Here is a 21,698-nt window from a genome sequence, read left to right as displayed (position 1 = left end):
TCAAAAAGATTGGACCAGGGAGTTCAGTTCTATGGGCCTCAGAAAGAGGTGCCCCCATCCTTCATTGTTTCCAGTGGAGGTTGTGAGCAGAGATCAGAAACTTGTGAGCAGCCTGTTGAAAATTCATGCACCAGCACCCCCTAGTGCATCAGAAGAAACTATAGTTTCTGGTTTATCTATGGATATTAAATAGGCTTTTCCACTAATAAGGGTGTTCAGGAATTTGTTTTTTGTTTTTGTTGTTGTTGCTTTTAAACCATTTTAACTAATACAGCTTAGGACTGTAGTTCTTCATACTCAACCAATTAGGCCAGATAGGGGATACTTTCAAAAGAGGGGAGGTTTTAGTACCTAAAAGCAGTGTAAGTAGGCCAGAAGAGGTTTTATTGATAAAAGAGACCAGGGTGTGTATGCCCTTGACCTTCAGTTACTGAAGGCCAGTGCCTTCATACATTCCATATGTTGAACCTTAGATTTCCTCTTGTCAATAGGGGACACTTGATTTCAAATTCATAAGAAAATCCAATTTGTCCCAAATTCTACTCAGGAGAAGTTTGAAAGAAGACATTGATGTTTCTAAAAATCTCCAGGTAGATTTTTTTAAAACTTAAGCCAGGAAAAGGAAGGATCACCCAGTTTCTTTAAACAGACGAGAACCAAAATAACCGAACAACACTTCAGCAAAGGATAGGCTAGGAACTTCTAAGAAGCAGAGTTTTTGTGGGAGGGTTTTTAAAAAGGTGTCAGGCTCTGTTAGGCTCAGGTCACAGCGCAGTGAGTTAAGTGCATAAAAACCCCACCTACAGATTAGGTAGAGTTTGGCCCAGGGTGACATGAGTGGCAGGAAGGAAGTGGAGAGGGGGAGCAAGATCACTGCCTGTTCGGTAACATCAGCACTCACTGGATCTCCACCTGTGCCATTATGGAGTGCTTGGTGGAGATCAGGGTCATTTGGGCAGAGAGCTAGCTGGGAGGACTGAGTGACCATTTCTCAGACTGTGGAGATTCTTTGGCCCTTCAAGCCCACACAGAGATGCTCTCATCTGACATGGCGAGTGTAGCACTTGTTGTCTCCATGGTCCACATGTCCCAGGAGGGCCTGGCCTCGTTTCCAGTGCCAGCAAAAGGCCATGCAGACTTGTGCCCAGCAGTGCATGCCCTGATGAATAGACTGCAGGACAGGCTCAAGGCCCACTTCCAGCATCTCACACAGCCAAGTGTGACCCATGCATCAAGGGGAAGATCACCAAGTGGGATGATGAGCTTGATCACTGGAGAGAGAAGAGCTCTCCTGGCAGGTTGAGCACAGACAGGCCAAGAGGGGCACATTGCTGGTAGCTGAGGAAGAGGGGGTGAAAACAGTTTCTCTGCCACTGATGCTCATCCCAACCTCCCCTGCTAGGCTGTGTCCCCCCCCCCATCCCAGCTTTTTCTCCTGCTGCTGCTGAGGCTCAGCAACAACAGCTGGAGGAGGGATTGCCTGAGCAGCAGACCCCTGCCCAGTGTCAGCACCTATGAGCACCTCTACTGAGGCCACCCCAGAAGCAGGCTCATGGAAGAAGTGGGGCCTCTTCATTGCACCACTATGCCCAGAGGTCAGAGTGGTGAAAGGTGGCTGTGGAGTGGTCCTGCACACGGTTGGGGGGGAACCACAGTTCTCTCCCTCCCCTCGACCCTCTACCCTTCTCTTTCGCTTTGCCCCCAGGGTCCCGTCATGACACACCAGGTGGCTCATTAGTCCCTCTGGGAGTGGTAGGGCTCTGAGATCAGACACAGGGGCTTCGATGGTGAGGGAATACCTTTTGGAGCCCTGTGAGTCACAAGATACATGTCCACTGAGCTACTGGGCTATGAAGGAGGCAGTCTGGCTGGACCTCTCTGCCATGTGTCAAGTCCCCAACAGTTCAATGATCAACGACAGTCCATTGCAAGAATGGCTGTTTATTGATACATGACAGGTCAGAGCAAGATGGTCCTTGCAAAAACTGGCTATGGCGGGCAAATGCCCTCTACATAGTTCAGGATTAAACCGTTATGCATTCAAATCTAAGGTGCAAAATTAGCAATCCCTCCCTAGGTTCTTCTTTCCCAGGCCCCTTGCAGGTGCAAACATAATCAGACAGAGACGACCTTGGCCATCCCTGAGACTAGGCAGAAAGAATGCTTCATTCATTACACAGGAGCGGCACAAAACAGAGACAGTAGAAAGTAAAAGTACTCCCAGACTAATGGACAGTGAGCAGTTGGTCGTCTTGAAGGTCAACTTGCCACTGTTTGGCTTCCCAAGCATGGACTTTGAGAGTGACTGGAGCACCTGCTTGTGCCTACATCCTCTCTCAGTCTGTGCTGGGAAGTTGGGGTCAAATGCTCTCCCCAAAATTAAAACTAGAGCCAGAAGAGAGAGCCACAGCCTGTTAATCAATCTGATGAATGATTGACAGAGAAATGCCCCACCCCTCCCCCATCCCCAAACCAAAATTGAATGCTGATTAAAAACAGCGGCACCGGGAAAAAAAAATCCCATTCAACTTCATTCTCAAATGTAGAGCATGAAAGGAAAGGAGCATGGCAGGACCCCAAACAGAAACCAGCGGAAACCATGGGAGTCCCAAGAAGAGTTTTTTTTTCCTTTGCAGGGGTGGGAGGAGGGAGAGAGTGGACCAGTGACGAAGGGCAGCCGCACCTTGATGAAGCAATGATAGCTGGCGTGTTGCTGCTGAAAGGGGAAGATCAGGCCCCTCCCTCTCACTTTCTGTGGCCCTCCCTGGGATCTTCAATTGGGGTGCAACCCTAGCTCGCCTCCTCGTGTTGTACATTGGGTAATGCCAAAGAGCTAGGCCATCACAGGTAAGAATAAAGTTAAGAGTCCAGTGCCACCTTTAAGACCAATAAAGTTTTCTTTAGTCTTCAGCTGTTACACAAAGAGGTTGGGGTGGGGCTGATGGGCTGTCAGGAAGAGACAGAGTCAAGATGCATGAGTATAGCTGAGGTTGGATTAAGGCAAGATACAAATACAAAAGTCAACATCTAGATGTGGGAGAACAACATTAGAAGAATCTAGTGGCACCTCAAGACAAGCCAGGGCTTTTTTTGTAGCAGGAACTCCTTTGCATATTACGCCACACACCCCTGATGTAGCCAATCCTCCAAGAGCTTACAGTAGGCCCTGTAAGAAGAACCCTGTAAGGTCTTGGAGGACTGGCTACATAAGAGGGTGTGGCCTAATATGCAAAGGAGTTCCTGCTACAAATGAAGCCCTGAGACAAGCAAAGGTCAAAGCTGGGTGGTATAAATGAGACCAGAGCTCCTTAAGATTCAATGAAACAGATTTCCTCAAATATCACATATGGGTGTGGGTTAGTTGTCAGGAGTGGCCCCGTGGCGCAGAGTGGTAAAGCAGCAGTACTGCAGTCCAAAGCTCTGCTCACGACCTGAGTTCAATTCTAGCAGAAGCTGGATTCAGGTAGCCGGCCCAAGGTTGACTCAGCCTTCCATCCTTCCAAGGTCGGTAAAATGAGTACCCAGCTTGCTGGGGGGAAAGTGTAAAAGACTGGGGAAGGCAATGGCAAACCACCCCATAAAAAGTCTGCTGTGAAAACGTTGTGAAAGCAACGTCATCCCAGAGTCGGAAACGACTGGTGCTTGCACAGGGGACCTTTCCTTTCCTAGTTGTCAGGAAGCACTAATAGAACCAAGATGACTAAAGTAACTGAATGGTAAATACTGCCGGAACCAAGAACTAAGATAGGCACGGTGCAGCGAGAGGTTTCCAAGGTAACAACTTGCTTTTAACAGAAGAGTAGAGGAAATATTTATGCAATTTATTGCCATGTAAGTTAAAGTTCCCTTTAAGCAGCTTTAACTTTTCAGAAGCTTGTTTTGAAACCCAAGTGCCCTGGTGCCCAAGATTTCCTTCTCATGACCAACAACAAGTAGAGTGTCAAAGGATTCCACACAGGTATTTCTTCCGTAGGGCTATGGTTCAGCAGGCAGCTGCTTTGCATACAAAAAGTCTATGCTCCATCTCTGCTGCTTGGTACTAGTGTGTTCAGCGCACTAGTTCTGTGTTGCGGTCCTTGCAGAAAGCACCCACCCCCCTTCCGATTTGGGAATCAGAGAGATCCTCTAATTTCAACTAAGGTCTTTCATGTGGCAATGGCACTGCCACAGCGCCACTTGTTCTGCTGGGCTCATAGCACTGTTATGTCCCTTGCAAGCAAGCGCCCTCAACAGAGTTGACTTGACTACAGAAATACTCTAGGAGAATCTGACTGCTGCCTGGATCTGACTGCTGCCTGGGTTAGTTTTTCCCATCATAGGAAACAATTGTGGGATAGAGTGCCCCTCAAATTGGAGGGATGCCCCTCTTTGGGTGGCCCTTGAATTGGACCCCCTGGTCCAATCTTTTTTGAACTTGAGTGTTCTCTGGGGGAGAGGCTCCTGCAGCTGCAAATTTGGTGCCTCTCCCTCAAACTCCCTCCTTCCCCCCGCCACCATTCATTATACCCTATGTTTTGCCATTGTCTTCTGTGGCCCATAGGGTCTAATGGACCCATATATTCAGGAATAGCCGAACAGCTCCCAAATCAGATTCAGCCACCAAATCTATATTTGGGGATTTTCATCCCCCCCCCCAAATATTTTTGCATTAAATATCCCTGAATCTGAGTTTTACCAAATTTTTATTTTTGCACATCCCTAGATGCCGCATCATCAACATGGATGTTGAAATTTCCAAAGACTAAAAGTCTGGAGTAGTCCAATGCCCCGCAAGATATGTCATTAGCATTATCAGTAACAAATTAAATTTCAAACTTGATTCACATGAACACTTGAAGCTCCCTTATTCTGAGTCAGACCACTGATATATCAGGGTGTAAGCTTGCCAAACTCCAGGGGACACCTTTAGATCTCCCACTATTACAAGCGATCACCAGATGACCAAGATCAGTTTCCTGGAGAAAATGGCTGCTTTTGGGGGTGGATTCTGTGGCATTATACTCTGCTGAGTTTCTCCCTTTCCCAAACCCCGCAATCCTCATGTTCCATCTCCAAAATCTCCCAGTATTTCCCAATCCTGAGCCCATCATAGGAAACAATTGTGGGATAGAGGCACCCTCTTTGGGGGCCCCTTGAATCATATTTCCCAACCCTGAGCCTGCTTGTGGGGAGGACGGGATATAAACCCAATAAAATAATTAAATAAATAAACCCAGAACTGACAACCCTATGACAGCACTATCTATTCTGACTGGCAGCAGCGCTCTAGGGTCTTAGGTTGAGGTATTTTATATTACTTACGACCAGATCCTGGAGATACCTGGCATTGAATGTGGGACCTTCTGAATGTAATGCAGATGCTCTGCCACTGAGCCACAGCTACTGAGCCACAGATGCTCTGCCACTGAGCCCAACTGCTTTCAACCCGAAAGCAGCAGGCAGCAGAAAAATGGGGCTCTCTTTGGAGGCATCCATGGAAGCTTCCGACAAGCACAGGCAACATTTGCCCTGCAAAAAAAAAGCAGCAGCACAGCAGCGCCGCCCGGGGCTCTCGGCTTGCCTGCTGGCTGGCGAGATGGTGCCTACCCTGCCTGCTCCCATGCACTGCCCCTACAGAAGACACTCTTGTGTCTGGGGCATTGCAGTTGGCTGAAATCAACAGAATCAACCATCTGGTAACCAGAGGTCTGTAAGACGCTTGATGCTCTGCAGAAAACCTTGTGAGGAGAAAGCTGCAGGTTGGAACTCTTCAAAGAAGTTTGTGCAATTGCCTCAGTGCTTCCACTGTCCTGACTTGAATTGTATTGCTGAGGGAGAAACTGCAGGCAACCTTGAGAAGCTGCTAGCTGTAGCAAATATTGGCTAGGATAGGCTTGCAAGGTTTTTTGTTTCTGTGTTTCTTGTTTGTCTGTACACCTGTATTTTTTTATTCTGTCTTGTAAATAAACTGCATCCTTCTTCTATTTTAAGTGGAAGGAGTTCTGGTTCTCATTACTAGTCAAATTAAGTGAATTTGCACTAAGTAAGAAAAAGGTAAAGGTAGTCCCCTGTGCAAGAACCAGTCATTTCCGACTGTGGGGTGACGTTGCTTTCACAATGTTTTCACGGCAGTAGCAGACAAAAAAAAGAACACTATCTTTGTTAATGGAAATTTTCCTCTGCATTAGAAATTCTGGATATCTCCCAGAAATACGATGTTCTGACACCTACCACCCTCTTCTCTTCTTCCTTTATGCTTCCACCACCCCTTATTTTTATTCACCGCCCCGCAATTGCACCCAAGGCTACTACCGCCCCCCTGGATCTTTCCAGTGCCCCCCAGGGGGCAATATCGCCCACTTTGGGCAACACTGATTTAAAGCAATAGTTCCAGCAGCTGCTTCCAGAATAAGCAAAGAAAAATTGCCAGAACAGATGAGGAAGCATCCATATGGCTCCTTGTCCCTCTCAGCCTGTCTACACAGCTCCTAGCCCTATGCCTTGCTTGCCCTTTGGCAGAGACCATGCTTTTTTTTTTGCCAAAGTATTCTAAATCTGAGCAAATATACAAGCACCACAAGCATGCAATCACTTGACGCAAATCACATCAATTTACTCGTGTGTAATGGATTTCTCTAATGCATTGCCTGTGCTCCTTTGTCTATGCATGTAACTGGGATTTTGTGGCAGAGACCACAGCCATTCTTGCAGTCCCTCCTCCCTGCATACATAATGTGCCCCCATAACTTTTGTCTAACAACAATTCACACCAAGCTTCAGATAAGCTGTTTCATTCTGAGGTCAAAATCAGACAAGAGGTTGGGGACAGCATGAGCAGAGTACTAGAATGTTCACAGTCCAGTTCTCAGATAGGTAGGGACCTAATTTGGATTGCCTGGTGACAGTACCCTGAGACCCAATGTGGGATAGTGGTTAGAATGCTGGACTAGTATTTGGAAGACCCAGGTTCAAATCCCTGCCATGGAGGCTCATTGGGTTTCTTTGCACCAGACGTATACTCTCAACACTCAGCGTGTTGTCGTGAGTATAAAATGGAGGAGAATTGAACAATGTAAGCTATTTTGGGTCTCCACTTGGGGAAAAGACAGGTAGGTATACATGAAATAATTAACTCACTGACTAAATAATACCTGTATGTTTTCACAATGGAGCAAATAATGGCTGATAACTGATCTTTAATAAATCCTAGCAGCTCTAATCACAAAAATCCCAGTGTGTCATTTGGTTTGGCCCTGACAATCTGTGCTATCATGAATCATTCCAGCTCAAAAAAAAGCCCCGAATGTAATCGTCTCTAAGGTTGATCAGGCCACTTCCAAAGATGGAGGGGAGCCACAGCAGGCATTTTATGGCTTTTTCGGTACATATCATAAGATTGTATAATGTGCTCAATTTTCTGGTCCATTCTTGACCACTGCGGGTAGCTTCCAGCAAAGGAGGAGGAGGAGGTGGAAATTGGATTTATACCCTCCCCTTCACTCGGAGTCTCAGAGTGGCTTACCATCAACTTTCCCTTCATCTCCCCACAACAGATAACCTGTGAGGTGGGGCTGAAAGAGCTCTTTCTGGAACTGCTTTTGAGAGAGCAGCTCTGAGAGAACTGTGGCTGACTCAAGGTCACTCAGCAGGTGCATGCGGAAGAGTGGGGAATCAAACCCAGTTCTCCAGATCAGAGTTTGTGCTCATAACCACTACAGCACAAAGCCTTTCACCTTAATGATTCCAGGGCAAGCCTGATGTAGGGTTTTGTAATATAGTCTCCTGTGTTTGTTTTGGAATCACCACAAACCATGGCTTTATCAGCTGATAATAAACCACCAACACATAAGACTGCAGGAGTTGCTTTGAGTTCTCAAAGGCCTGTTCCTAAGGAGCTCTACCATGCCACTTGACTCTTTTCTTAAGCCAGGTGTAAAGAGGCCAGAGAAATTTGACACTTTTGGCAAAAACTTTCTATTGTCAGCTCCTGCACCGTCCTCAATAATCAGGCCTCTTGCTGACATTCAGAAAGAGTTTATTGAAAGACACATAATGTATGACTCTCTGTGCCAGATGTGGTGATACCTGTGAGAGCCAGATCTATATACCCTCTTTTCAGGCCGTTAGTAGCCCACTCAAAACCCCATGCAAAGCAGCAAATGCAGTTTCTCACCCAGCCCCCCACTGCATGCCAGCAGGTGCCAAGACAGTCTCTGGTAAGAGATAACTTTTCCTTGAATTCCAGACACAAGAAGGCATACTTCAAGTGTTATGGTCAAAAGCAAGCCGGTGAAAGCATCTCCACACATGCAGAGAAATCTACAGGGGCTGAAGGGCAGGTTTGGGAAAGGTTTCCCCTCGTATCCATTGACCACCTGGAAAGGGCTGACCTGGATGGGGTAGGAGCTCCACCCAATTGTCCTGCTGAAAGTTAATAAAGCAGCACAGGTATTGTTCTAGAAGGTGATTAAGGTATTCTGATTGACCATCAGTTTGGGGATGGTAGCCTGAACTCACCCTTTGCTCAGTCCTAGTCAGTTTGCAGAATGCCTTCCAAAAGGCAGCAATGAACTGCGGCCCCCAGTCCATGATCACCTTGTCCAGGAAAGAATGGAGCCATACTACATGTTGCAGGAACAGCTGGGCCAAATGGCTGGCCAAGGAGAGCTGGGAACACAGCACAAAATGGTCCTGCTTTGAAAATGTGTCTATAAGCACCAGAATCACTGTTTCCCCCTTGCTGGGGGGGGGGGGGTAGACCTGTTATAAAGTCCATGGTGACAATAGCCCACAGTCACACAGTCATTTCTAGAGGCTGCAGGTGCCCTGGGGTCTCCCCTCCCCACCTTTTCTTAGCCATGATACAAATAGGGCAGCAGAAGATATATTCCATGATATTCCATTTCATCCAGAGCCACCAGAATTGTCTTTGGTGTAAAGTTTCTATGTAGCCAAAATGTTCAGTAATCTGCTTATTATGGCAGTACTGCAGAATTTCCCTACGCAAGTACCTGGACGCATACAGCTGGTCATCCTTGTACCAGAGTCCATCCTCCCTTTGCATTGCATCTGGGGGATGTTTCTCCAACTGCTCCTTCTCCACTTCTGTTTTTAACCACTCCCCCCAAGAGGATGGTTCAGGGGAGTCTCTGAGGTGGGCCTTCTGGCCCCACGTGATAACCGCTCCTCCAAGTTGGGTGGAAGTAAACATGGAGTCAACCGTCTCCTCCATTTTGCTTTTGTGCTGTGGGAGAGGGTGTCAGCCAAAAAGTTATGTTTCCCCAGGAAGTACTTGAGGGTGAAGTAGAATTTGGAGAAAAACCCTGCCCATTGAACTTGTTTGGTGGTCAGTTTGCAGTGGGTACATAATACTTCCAAATGTTTGTGATCGGTCCAAATTTCAAACAGGACGCAGGCTCCCTCAAGCCATTGCTGCCAAGTGGTCAGAGCAAACTGAATGGCAGCTGCCTCTTTATCCCAAACCAACCAATACCTCTCAGAGGAATTGAATTTTTTTTTGAAATGTACACACAGGGGCACAGCCGCCTGTCCTCCCCTTCTTGGAGAAGGACCCCGCCCATGGCGACATCTGAAGCGTCACATTGGACAATGAACTTTTTGTTTTCATCTGGGCGCATTAAGACCAGCTGAGAGGTGAACAATTTTTTGAGCCAGTCAAAGGCAAGTTGATAGTCCAGGGTCCAATCCAATTGGTCCCCTGGCTTCTGGGCCCTTTCCCCTCATTTTTAAAAAATTAGTGAGGGGTAGGGCTACCTGGGCAAAGTTTTTAGTGAAGGACCGGTAAAAGTTCAAGAAGCCTAAGAAAGCTTGGAGTTGGCACTGGATGTGGGGTACTACCCATTCATCCACTGTCTGGACTTTCTATGGGTCCATGGCCAGTCCCCCGGGAGAAACTCAGTACCTGAAAAAGTCTAACTCTGTTTTATGGAACTTGCATTTTGCCAGCTTAGCGAACAATTTGTGCTTGTACAAAGTCTATAACACTTCCTGAATCAACTTGACATGAGACACATAGTTGGAGGAGTACAAAAGGCTATCACCCAGCTTTATGTCGTTGTTGTTCAGTCGCAAGGTCGAGTCCAACTCTTTGCGACCCCATGGACCAAGTCACGTCAGGCCCTCCTGTCTTCCACCATCCTCTGAAGTCTGCTCACATTTGTGTTACTTACATCAGTAATGCTGTCCAGCCATCTCATCTTTTACTGTCCCCTTCTTCTTTTGCCTTCTATCTTTCCCAGCATCAGGATCTTCTCCAGTGAGTGCTCCCTTCCCATTTGGTGGCCAAAGTATTTTAGCTTCAGCTTCAGCATCTGACCTTCCAGGGAACAGTCAGGGTTGGTTTCCCTTAGGACTGACTGATTTGATCTTCTTGCAGTCCAAGGGACTCTCAAGAGCCTTCTCTAGCACCACAGCTCAAAAGCATCTATTCTTCTGCACTCAGCCTTCCTTATGGTCCAACTCTCACAGCTATACATTACTACTGGGAATACCATCACCCTGACTATATGAACTTTTGTTGGCAGGGTGACGTCTCTACTTTTTATTATACTGCCTAGGTTCACCATAGCTGTCCTCCCAAGGAGCAAATGTGTTTTAATTTCATGGCTACAGTCACCATCTGCAGTGATCTTGGATCCCAGAAATGTGAAGTCTGTCAAGGCTTCCATGTCTTCCCCTTCTATTTGCCAAGGTGTGATGGGGCCAGATGCCATGGTCTTAGTTTTTTTTATGTTGAGTTTCAAGCCTACTTTTGTGCTCTCCTCTTTCACCCTCAACAAGAGGTTCTTTAGGTCCTCCTCACTTTCTGCCATTAGAGTGGTGTCATCTGCATAACTGAGGTTGTTGATGTTTTTCCAGGCAAACTTAATTCCGGCTTGTGCTTCATGCAGGCCAGCAGGGTGACAATATACATCCTTGTCGAACCCCCTTTCCTATTCTAAACCAATCATTTCTTCCATATCCTGTTCTGACAGTCACTTCTTGACCCTTATATAGCAGGTATGTCCAACAGGCAGATTGCAATCTACCAGTAGATCGCGGAAGGGTCAGAGGTAGATCACCAGCCTCACTTCGTCTCATGGTTTGCTGGACAGGTGTTTGGGGGTTTTTGATGGTTGTTTGGTGTGGTGGTATTTGATTATTGGTGTCAGTATGATGAATTCTTATTTTTACTTTTAGAACTGCATGTGTGGTTTTGGCATCATCCAGAGGTCTTCAGTTCCTGTTGATCTTTAATACTTTGGGACAGTGACAGTCTTGGACCAGATTCAGCCAGTGTTAGCACCCCAGCCACCCCTGTATAATGAAGATGAGTGTTCCAAAGAAGAGCAAAACCTACCACTTTCATGATGAATGGGAAATGGACTACTTCTTCATCATGGTGAAAGACAAGTGTTGTTGTCTATTTTGTAACGCCGCTGTATCCTTGCCCAAAAAGGGTAATCTGGAGCTTCATTATAAGGCTCTGCATATCAATAGGTTTGATACTGATTTTCCACCCAAAAGTGAAATTCGTAAATTGAACCTCAAAGAACTTAAATCTAAATTGGCTGCACAGCAACAGTTGATGGCGAAGCCAAGGTCACATTCGGTCAATGCAACCATGGCATCCTTCAAGGTCAGCAACCTGATCACAAAGAAATGCAAATCTTTCAATGAAGGAGAATTTGTGAAAGATTGTTTTCTTGAAGCAGCAGACAATCTTTTTGAAGGATTTAATAAGAAAGAGATCATAGCTGCTGTTCAAGATGTACAATTGTCAAGAAACACTGTCGTGCGGCGAATAGAAAAGATGTGTGGAGACACAACTGAACAATTGTTGAAGTATGTTTCAGTTTGTGTTGCTTTCTCACTCCAACTGGATGAATCTACAGACATAAGAGACATAGCCCAGTTACTACTCTTTATCTGGATGGTTTTTGAAGACTTCTGTGTTAAAGAAGAACTACTTGGAATGATTTCTTTAAAAGGAAAAACTACCAGTCAGGAAATATTCAGCTCTTTCCATTCTTTTGTGACAAAGTGTAATCTTCCATTGCATAAACTTGTTTCCATCACTACTGATGGAGCAAGAGCAATGACAGGTGAGGTTAACGGTTTCATAGGCCTCTGTAGACAGCATGACGACTTTCCAGATTTCCTTTCTTACCAGTGCATCATTCACCAGCAAGTTTTGGCAAGCAAGAGACTCAATACAAAAACTGTCATGGACATTACTTTCAAAATTGTAAATTCAGTTCAAGGAAGATCACTTCAAAGTCAGCTTTTCAATCTTACTCTTGATGAAGAGGCAGTGGAAATCATTTTGCACACAGATGTAAGGTGGCTAAGTAGGCACAAATTTCTGCAAAGATTTTATGATTTGCTGAATGACATAAGAAAGTTTTTGAAGGAGAGGGAAGATGACAAAGCAGAGTTGGAAGATGAGGAGTGGTTATGTGATCTGGCATTTCTCTCTGACTTTACAGGCGAACTAAGTGATATGAACATTGAACTACAAAGTAAAAACAAATGCATTGGCGAGATGATGAGTACAGTTTCATCCTACAAGAGCAAATTTGAGCTAATGATGACTGACCTTGCAAACAACACTTTTGATCATTTTCCTAATAAGTAGGACCATCTGGGACAACATCCAAATTTTGTTTTTCAGAACAAGAAGTATGTGACAGAAATCTGCTCTGTTATCCAGGAATTCAAAAGAAGATTCTGTGACTTCCAAACAATTGAAAAAGTTGTGGAGTACTTGTCATACCTATTCAAAGCAGATATGGACATTAAGGAAACTGCAGCTGCTATCAGTAAAAATTACTCATGGAACAAGGCATCTCTTGAAAACGAAATAGTAACGAAATGACGTTTTTCTAAAGACCTGTGCTGAGCAAGAATCATTTTGGAAGCTACTGCCTAGAGACAAATTTCCCAACTTGAGAAGATGCAGTGAAGCTGTACACTACTGTTTCGGTTCAACTTATTTGTGTGAATCTGAGTTTTCCTGTCTGAAAATGACAAAGAGTACACAGCATTCCAACATGACAGATGAACATCTCCAGGATTCCCAGAGACTGGCCCTCATGCAATATTCACCCAACTTCAAAAAGCTGATGGATAAAATGCAGGCTCAGACATCTCACTAATTATCAAGAGCGAAGTTTAAAAGATTGCGCAAGATCAGCCTGGATCAATAGTTGACCTACATTTAACAAAAATTACTCAATAAACGTTAAAGAAAGTCATTAAGACAATTAAAGAAAGTTATAACAATAAAAATTTAAAAAAACTGTTTGCAGTTCTTTCTGGATCTTTGTCTCTCTGTTTTGTTTTTGCTTATTTTGCTTACCAGTAAATGACAGAAGGTGCATTGTAAATGGGGGGGGGGGCGCGGTGGAACCCAACTTTGGTGGGTTAAAATCTAATTCAAAACTAATTTGAAACTTAATTTTCATGGTGGTAGATCACCAGCACTTTTGTCCGGAAAAAATAGACCACGACCTGTTCGAAGTTGGACATGCCTGTTATATAGGTTTTTCAGGAGACATGTGAGGTGTTCTGGTACTCCCATCTCTTTAAGGACTTGCCACAGTTTGTTGTGATCCACACAATCAAAGCCTTTAGCATAGTCAATGAAGCAGAAATAGACGTTTTTCTGATACTCCCGTGCTTTCTCCATAATCCAGAGTATGTTGGCAATTTGATCTCTAGTTCCTCTACCTCTCCGAAACCCAGCTTGAACTTCTAGTAGTTCCAGATCTACATACTGCTGAAGCCTAGCTTGTAGGATTTTTAACATGACCTTGCTGGCATGTGAAATGAGTGCAATGGTGTGATAGTTTGAGCATTCCTTGGTATTATCCTTGGAATATAAACGGACCTTTTCCAATCCTGTGGCCACTGTTGTGTTTTCCAAATTTGTTGACATAATGTGTGCATCACTTTAACAGCATCATCTTTTAGGACTTTGAATAGCTCAGCTGGGATACCATCATCTCCGCTCGCATTTGACTTCACACTCCAGGATGTCTGGCTTGAGATCAGCAATTTCACTGTCATGGTTGTCCAGGGCATTGAGAACCTTCTTGTATAATTCTGTGCATTCTTGCCACCTCTCCCTGATCTCGTCTGTTTCTGTTAGGTCCCTACCATTTTTGTCCTTTATCTTTGCACATAAGAACATAAGAGAAGCCATGTTAGATCAGGCCAATGGCCCATCCAGTCCAACACTCTGTGTCACACAGTGGCAAAAATTTATATATATATATACAGACATACCTCTGCTCCATATTTATATACAGACATACCTCTGCTCCATATTTTTATCTAAACCCCTCTTGAAGGTGGCTATGCTTGTGGCCGCCACCACCTCCTGTGGCAGTGAATTCCACATGTTAATCACCCTTTGGGTGAAGAAGTACTTCCTTTTATCCGTTTTAACCTGTCTGCTCAGCAATTTCATCGAATGCCCACGAGTTCTTGTATTGTGAGAAAGGGAGAAAAGTACTTCTTTCTCTACTTTCTCCATCCCATGCATTATCTTGTAAACCTCTATCATGTCACCCCGCAGTCGACATTTCTCCAAGCTAAAGAGTCCCAAGCGTTTCAACCTTTCTTCATAGGGAAAGTGTTCCAGCTCTTTAATCATTCTAGTTGCCCTTTTCTGGACTTTCTCCAATGCTATAATATCCTTTTTGAGGTGCGGTGACCAGAACTGCACACAGTACTCCAAATGAGACCGCACCATCGATTTATACAGGAGCATTATGATACTGGCTGATTTGTTTTCAATTCCCTTCCTAATAATTCCCAGCATGGCATTGGCCTTTTTTTATTGCAAACGCACACTGTCTTGACATTTTCAGTGAGTTATCTACCACGACCCCAAGATCTCTCCCTTGGTCAGTATCTGCCAGTTCACACCCCATCAACTTGTATTTGTAGCTGGGATTCTTGGCCCCAATGTGCATTACTTTGCACTTGGCCACATTGAACCGCATCTGCCACATTGACGCCCACTCACCCAGGCTCAAGAGATCCCTTTGGAGTTCCTCACAATCCTCTCTGGTTCTCACCACCCTGCACGAAATGATCCCTTGATTTCTCCAATTTTTTTGAAGAGATCTTTTGTCCTTCCTATTCTATTATTTTCCTCTATTCCTTTGCATTGTTCCTTCAGGAAGGCCTCCTTAGCGCCCCTTGCTGTTCTCTGGAAATCTGCATTCAGTTAGGTGAATCTTTCCTTTTCTCCTTTGCCTTTCACTTTCCTTCTTTCCTCAGCTATTTATAAAGCCTCATCAGACAGCCACTTTGCTTTCTTGCATTTCTTTTTCTTTGGGATAGTGCTGATTGCTGCTTTCTCTACAAACGGACTTCCGTCCATAGTACTTCAGGTTGTCTATCAATTCTAGTTCCTTAAACCTATTCTTCACTTCCACTATATATTCAATAAGGGATGTGATCAAGGTCAAACCTGAATGGCCTAATACAGGGGTGGCCAACGGTAGCTCTCCAGATGTTTTTTGCCTACAACTCCCATTAGCCCCAGCCATTGGCCATGCTGGCTGGGGCTGATGGGAATTGTAGGCAACAAACATCTGGAGAGCTACCATTGGCCACCCCTGGCCTAATGGCTTCCCCAGTTTTCTTCAGTTTAAGCCTGAATTTTGCAATGAGTAGCTCATGATCTGAGCCACAGTCAGCTCCAGGTCTTGTTTTTGCTGACTGTAAGGAGCTTCTCCATCTTTGACTGCAGAGTATATAATCAATCTGATTTCTGTGTTGTCCATCAGGTGATGTCCATGTGTAGAGTCGCCTTTTAGGTTGTTGGAAGAGGATGTTCGCTATGACCAGTTTGTTCTCTTGACAAAACTCTATTAGCCTTTGTCCGGCTTCATTTTGTTCTCCAAAGCCAAACTTGTCAGTTGTTCTGGTTACCTTTTGACTTCCTGCTTCACAAAGGAGCACTCCTCCCAATGAGGCCCCAACCCAACCGGCAAGAGTTCTGATTCATGAGTGCAAGGGTCCCCACACATTGGGGTGCCATCCATCTGTTTAAACTGAATGGGGGAAGGTAATAACACAGTCTGTAACCCCAAAGCCTCCAGCACCTGTGGGCTGATTAAGTCCCATGTGCACCCAGAGTCTAAAAGGGCCTTAACAGGCATGAAGCATTTCAGTTTTGGGTCAAGTAATGTGAGTGGTATAAAAAACAAAGTCTCTGTGGTTCTCACCCTTAGTGGCACTGCCATTCCTCCAACCTGCCTGGTTGTGCCTGTCACAGCAGGTTGTTGTTGTTTCCTGCCGGCTGGTCGCAGCTGCTATCTCCACTGGACATAGGTGAGGTGGGCGCGACTTCATGATCATCCTTAAGTTTTCCTGCTCTGGGTGGTACACCTATGCTGCTCCATTACCTCCCCAAAGGGGCAGTTTCTGGTCCTGTCAGTTTCCCGTCTTAGGTTTTGTTTCATCCGGGGTCTTCAGAGCAAGGGGGGAAACTCAAGGACCAGATGGGCACTCAGAGGCAAAGTGATTCAGGGCCCCACAGTGGAAACTTAGTCTCTGTGTGCTTTTGCACTCCTTCTTAGCAGGAGGAGGAGTTTTCTTTACCCCACTGTAATCCCTGGACCAAGCATCTCTTCCCCCTTGGTTCCTGTGCTGCAGTCATTGAAGAGCCATGCATTGCATGCAAATCTGCATGTCGCATGCTAGTTGGATCCACCCGATTATGTCAAAAGTGCCTTTTACCATGAATTAAGTCTCGGGACTGTTATGGAAATGAATGTAACCTCACTGGGTCCAGCTTGGTTTATCATTATTGTATGCTTGCATGCTTGGCCTGTTAGGTCTGCACCTTACAAAGTAACCAGTTCTACCCTGGGAAAGAGAACACAAGTTTCGGTTTCAGCAAGAGATGTCTTGCTCACTATACCTCTCTATTATCATGGAATAAATCTGCTCTGCTAAACTCTGAGTGGTGATCATTGATGAGGACTGTGCGGAACTTGTCAGAGTCTGCCTGCATCAGCGCCCAGTCCAGGAGGGTGGTATTCAACCCCTTCTGGGACTGCGCCACTTTCGTGCACTCATCTGAGCCGCAAACTTTTGTTGCGTTCACCCAGAACTCGGTGGCATATTCTCGCACCCATCTAGCACCTTGCCACAAGTTTTGAAGGGTGGTGCATGCCCGCATTTCTTTCAGTGGATTTTCGAACTGCACCATTAAGGCATGCAAGGAGTTGTGTGCTGAGTGGAGTTCGGGGGCTAGTGCTTCGTGGAGGGTTACATGCAAGCTGGCTGCAGCTCCCTCCAGCTTGGAGCCCAAGAAGTTGATTTGGCTCACCAGGTAGCTGCACACTTGAATGATGAAGTATTCCAGTTCCCCCACATAAATTAGCTGCAGCACCTTACTACACTAGGCAGCTAGATGTGAGTGGGGTGCAATGCCTGGCAGATTGGCTCCCTGCGAGCTGTGGGAAGTAAAGTCCTTTGGTTCCTGCCTTCTTTTCTCTTCCAGCTGCATTGAGTGGTCTGTGTCAGCACACATCTGGCTGACATGGGGTCAGTGGGTGTGGGTGCAGGGCTGACTCAGCAAGTAAGTGACCCGCAGTGCCCTCTTTTGGCCATCTGAGAAACTGCAGAACAGAGATCATTCTTTGGGTCGAACTTAGCCTCCCGGACCCAAGCTCTGGACGGGTCCTTGGGCATCAGGGTGGGCAGCGGGCAATGGCCCCCTCCTGATGTCTCCCATCTGTGGCACAGCTCTATGCTGCGTCTCCTGGATCGGAAAATCTCCCATGGCCTTCATCTCTTCGTGCTGCTGCCTGACCAGCTCTTCCTCCTCCTCTTTCTTGTGAGGGTCCCTGCCATCCTTGTCTAGGGTAGGTCTGCTACCAGCAGTGCCTTGGGCAGAACTGGGCTGTTTCTCCCTGAGTAACAAGCAGCCTTCACGCCTGCCAAGCCTCAGCCAGGTCCGACCGTCAGGGGTCACAGACAGTCTCTCATCCCAAAGTGGGATCCCCCTGCCTTTGCTGCGGCACTGCTCCAGGATGTGCCGTGGGACTTTAGGGATGGCCCCTAAATCCAGTGGTGGTTTCTCAGTAGGTCCAGGCTTGCTGCTCCCAGTATCAGGGTTAACGGGGTTCTCCCCGTTGTCAGATTCCTTTGCTCTGCTCATGGTGTGAAGGTAATCCAAAATGAGAGGGTCCCCACAGGAGATCTGACAATATGTCAGCTCCTGCACGGTCCTCTTGCTGAGATTCAGAAAAGGTTTACTGAAAGACACATAATGACAGGAATGACTCTTTGTGTCAGATCTGGCAATAGCTGGGAAAGCCCTCTTTTTGGGCCATTAGTAGCCCACCCAAATTCAGAGCAAAAAGCCCGCACAAAGCAGCAAATGCAGTTTCTCACCCAGCCCCGCATTGTGCACCAACAGTTGCCAAGTAGGCTTCCCAATCCCCAGGTCCCAGCGGAGGATCCCCCAGTTTTACAGGCTTCCCCCCTCCCCCAGCCAGCCGGCCGGCGGGGGAAGCCCCACCCCCACAGCCATTATGCACCTCCATGAACAATTCCCATAAGGAATGATGGGGAATTGATCCGCGGGTATCGGGGGCTCTGGGGGGGCTGTTTTTTGAGGTAGAGGTGCCAAATTTTCAGTATAGCATCTAGTGCCTCTTCCCAAAATACCCCCCAAATTTCAAAAGTATTGGACCAGGGGGTCCAATTCTACGAGCCCCCAAAGAAGGTGCCCCTATCCTTCATTATTTTCTATGGAAGGAAGGCATTTTAAAAGGTGTGCTGTCCTTTTAAATGTGATGGCCAGAACTCCCTTGGAGTTCAATTCTGCTTGTCACACCCATGCTCCTGGCTCCGCCCCCAATGTCTCCTGGCTCCACCCCCAAAGTCTCCTGGCCCCACCCCCAAAGTCCCCAGATATTTCTTGAATTGGACTTGGCAACAATTGCCAAGACAGTCTCTGGTGAGAGATAACTTGTCCTTGAATTCCAGCCACAGGCCTCCCTCGCAGGGCAGAATGTGTACTTCATGGGTTACAATCAAAAGAGAAAGCAAGGCCGTGAAAGCAGCCCTGTGCATCCTCCCCCAACATTCCCATCACAGTTTCAGTTACAGAAAACACACAGTTACAGAAGACTCCTAGGCCCTGGACCCCAGCGATTACATGACACGGCAAGACCCTTGACAACTATAATAATTAAGCAATCCTGAATATGCTTTCAGCTTAGAAGCATTCTTTGGTCTGGGAGCTTTCCAAATCACTTGAATTTATATCTCATACATCACAGGGTGCAGCCCTTGGACAGCTGCTTTATATCCTAAACAGATCATCTCCAGTTTCCAAAAAGAATAGTCGATTGTCTTAAGGCACAATCCTGATCCAATCAGTATGTTTAAAACTTTAGCTAATTTTGTAAATGTTCAGGCACTGTGATTCCAGTGACTAATATGTCTAAGTCAACAACTACATGAGGAATCCCTTGAAGTAATCTTTCCATACTCCTCTGAAAGATCGCTGGGGCAAAAGAAATACCAAAAGGTAAATGATGGCTGATTACAGACCGGCACTTTGAGTCAACTCAGAGACGCCTCTGAAGTCGACCCAAAAAACCCTTCCAGACAGCAACATCTGGTGGCCATCCCAATTGCATACTCATCCTGTCCTCGAGGCTGCTCCACCCGCCTCAAAAAGGCACCATGGCAACAGTGGTGCCTTTTCACTGAGACGTCTCCAAGGCGGTTCCCGGCCATCTGGAAGGCTGGGGAGCACTTGAAGAGCGCCCAGGGAGCCATGAATGAGACACATGAGCATTCCAGACGCTCTCCAGATACCCACTGCCTGCCCCTTTTTTGAGCGCCATCCAGAAGCTCCGGGGCACTCCATTTCCGGCTGGCTTTATTCGGGGCGGCTGCAAACCACCCCAAACCGGCCGTCTGTTATCAGTCAACGATTCCTGAACAGAACTTTCTGCAGATTTCTTGTAGCATAGTGTTTCGATTCTTTTTCCAGCACAAGTTGTTGATAGGCATGACTCATATCTAATTTTGTAAATAGTCGACCTCCTGCTATTGCTGCAAAAAGATCTTCTATTTTAGGGTATTCTTCCAGCTGTGCTACTCTGTTGATAGTCAATTTGTAATCTTCACAGACTAACCAATCCCTTAACATCTGTATCAACATGGCACCATAACTGCAGTTCTGAGAGAGCTTCCTCAGTTCAGCTACAAACTCCCCTATAGACTCCCCGAACTTTCTGAATTGTGAATTAAATTTAAAGCACTCCACTATCTCACTAGGAGCATGGTTAAAGTGGTTCTGCAGCAGATTTACCAACTCTCCAAAAGTACTACCACTGTTTTTTCAGGTAGTAAGAGATTTCAGGCAGTAAATGGAAGGTCCTACAGTGCTAAGAATTGTTCCCCTTTTATCCTCATCTGTGATATCATTTGACGTGGGAAAAACGAGGTAGAATCTCACAGTATCCCTCCCAAATTTGTTGCTGCTGATCAAATTTGGAAATTGTGAAACAGTGCTTAGAAAAGAAATGGGAAGAAAGGCACCTTACAGTGCTGCAAAACAGGCTTTCTTGGGGAGTATGATCAAAAAATCGCATGCAACATTGCAAAGAGCACTGATCCGTTCAGGAAGCTAGTACCAACGTTGCCTTTGTGGTTTTCACTTGTGCACACCAATAGTGGGAGGGGGGAGGAGGAGAAGCATTTTCAGTCATGCGACCTAAGACAGTCATCCTGCCAAGAAACAGAGTACAATCACACAGGCAGTTTGGTTCACCCTAGCCACTCCTCCCCTCTGGATCAAACAGGCAAGATTACACACACATCTGCCCCCCACCCCCACCCCAGCCCACCAATCCTTACCTCATCATAGGAAGGGTTGGGAATGGAATAACGAGCCATTGGGAATTTCCTGCTAGCAAACTTCTTGCCATGCCAGAGCACTGGCCATGCCGTGCATGTACGGGAGCTGTGTGAATGCTCCTCTGGTGTGTATGCAGCCTTTGCCATCTGATTGCCACAGTGTGCCTCAAGGTGCACTGGCTTTTTCAAAACTGGGAGACCACCACAGCAACTTTACAACTTTACCCACAGTCTCTGCAACAGCCCTCAAAGTTTTAGACTTAGGAAACAGTATTAGTAAAACATAGTTTTATACCTTTTATTTCCTTGATTCCTCTGGATCGAGAGTTCCCTCCTCAGTTCCCAAGTATAAAAGGCCTCATTATTTAAGCAGACGAGTAAGTCTGAATACTGGAAAACTGGCACAACCCGACCAAAAGTTAAGCACTTGTAAATCCCATTGATTTCAATAGTACGAAGTGAGGTATGTTGCTTAACCCTCTCTTTCACTGAAATCAATAGGACTGCAATTAAAATCATTAAAATCAATAGGAACTCAAAAGTGCTTACATGTGGTGGCTGATGCTGACCCGGAGACGAAAGCATTTTTCGGCAGCACCCTGAACGACCAAGCAGCCTTATCTAGGGACAGCACTGCTTGCTCCACACGGAGAGGAGCCTAGAAAAGGTGGCCTACAGCACCAACCCCAAATCAGACTTTTCCCTGCAGCCACTGTGGCCGGACCTGCCTGTCCCGCATTGGTTTTGTCAGCCACCAGCGAGCCTGCAGCAGACGTGGACTACTGCACCCTTCTTAAATCTTCGTTCGCGAA

The sequence above is a fragment of the Heteronotia binoei genome, chromosome 5 (assembly GCF_032191835.1).
Source record: "Heteronotia binoei isolate CCM8104 ecotype False Entrance Well chromosome 5, APGP_CSIRO_Hbin_v1, whole genome shotgun sequence".
Taxonomy (NCBI): Eukaryota; Metazoa; Chordata; class Lepidosauria; order Squamata; family Gekkonidae; genus Heteronotia; species Heteronotia binoei.
Note: the sequence above shows the minus strand (reverse complement) of the source record.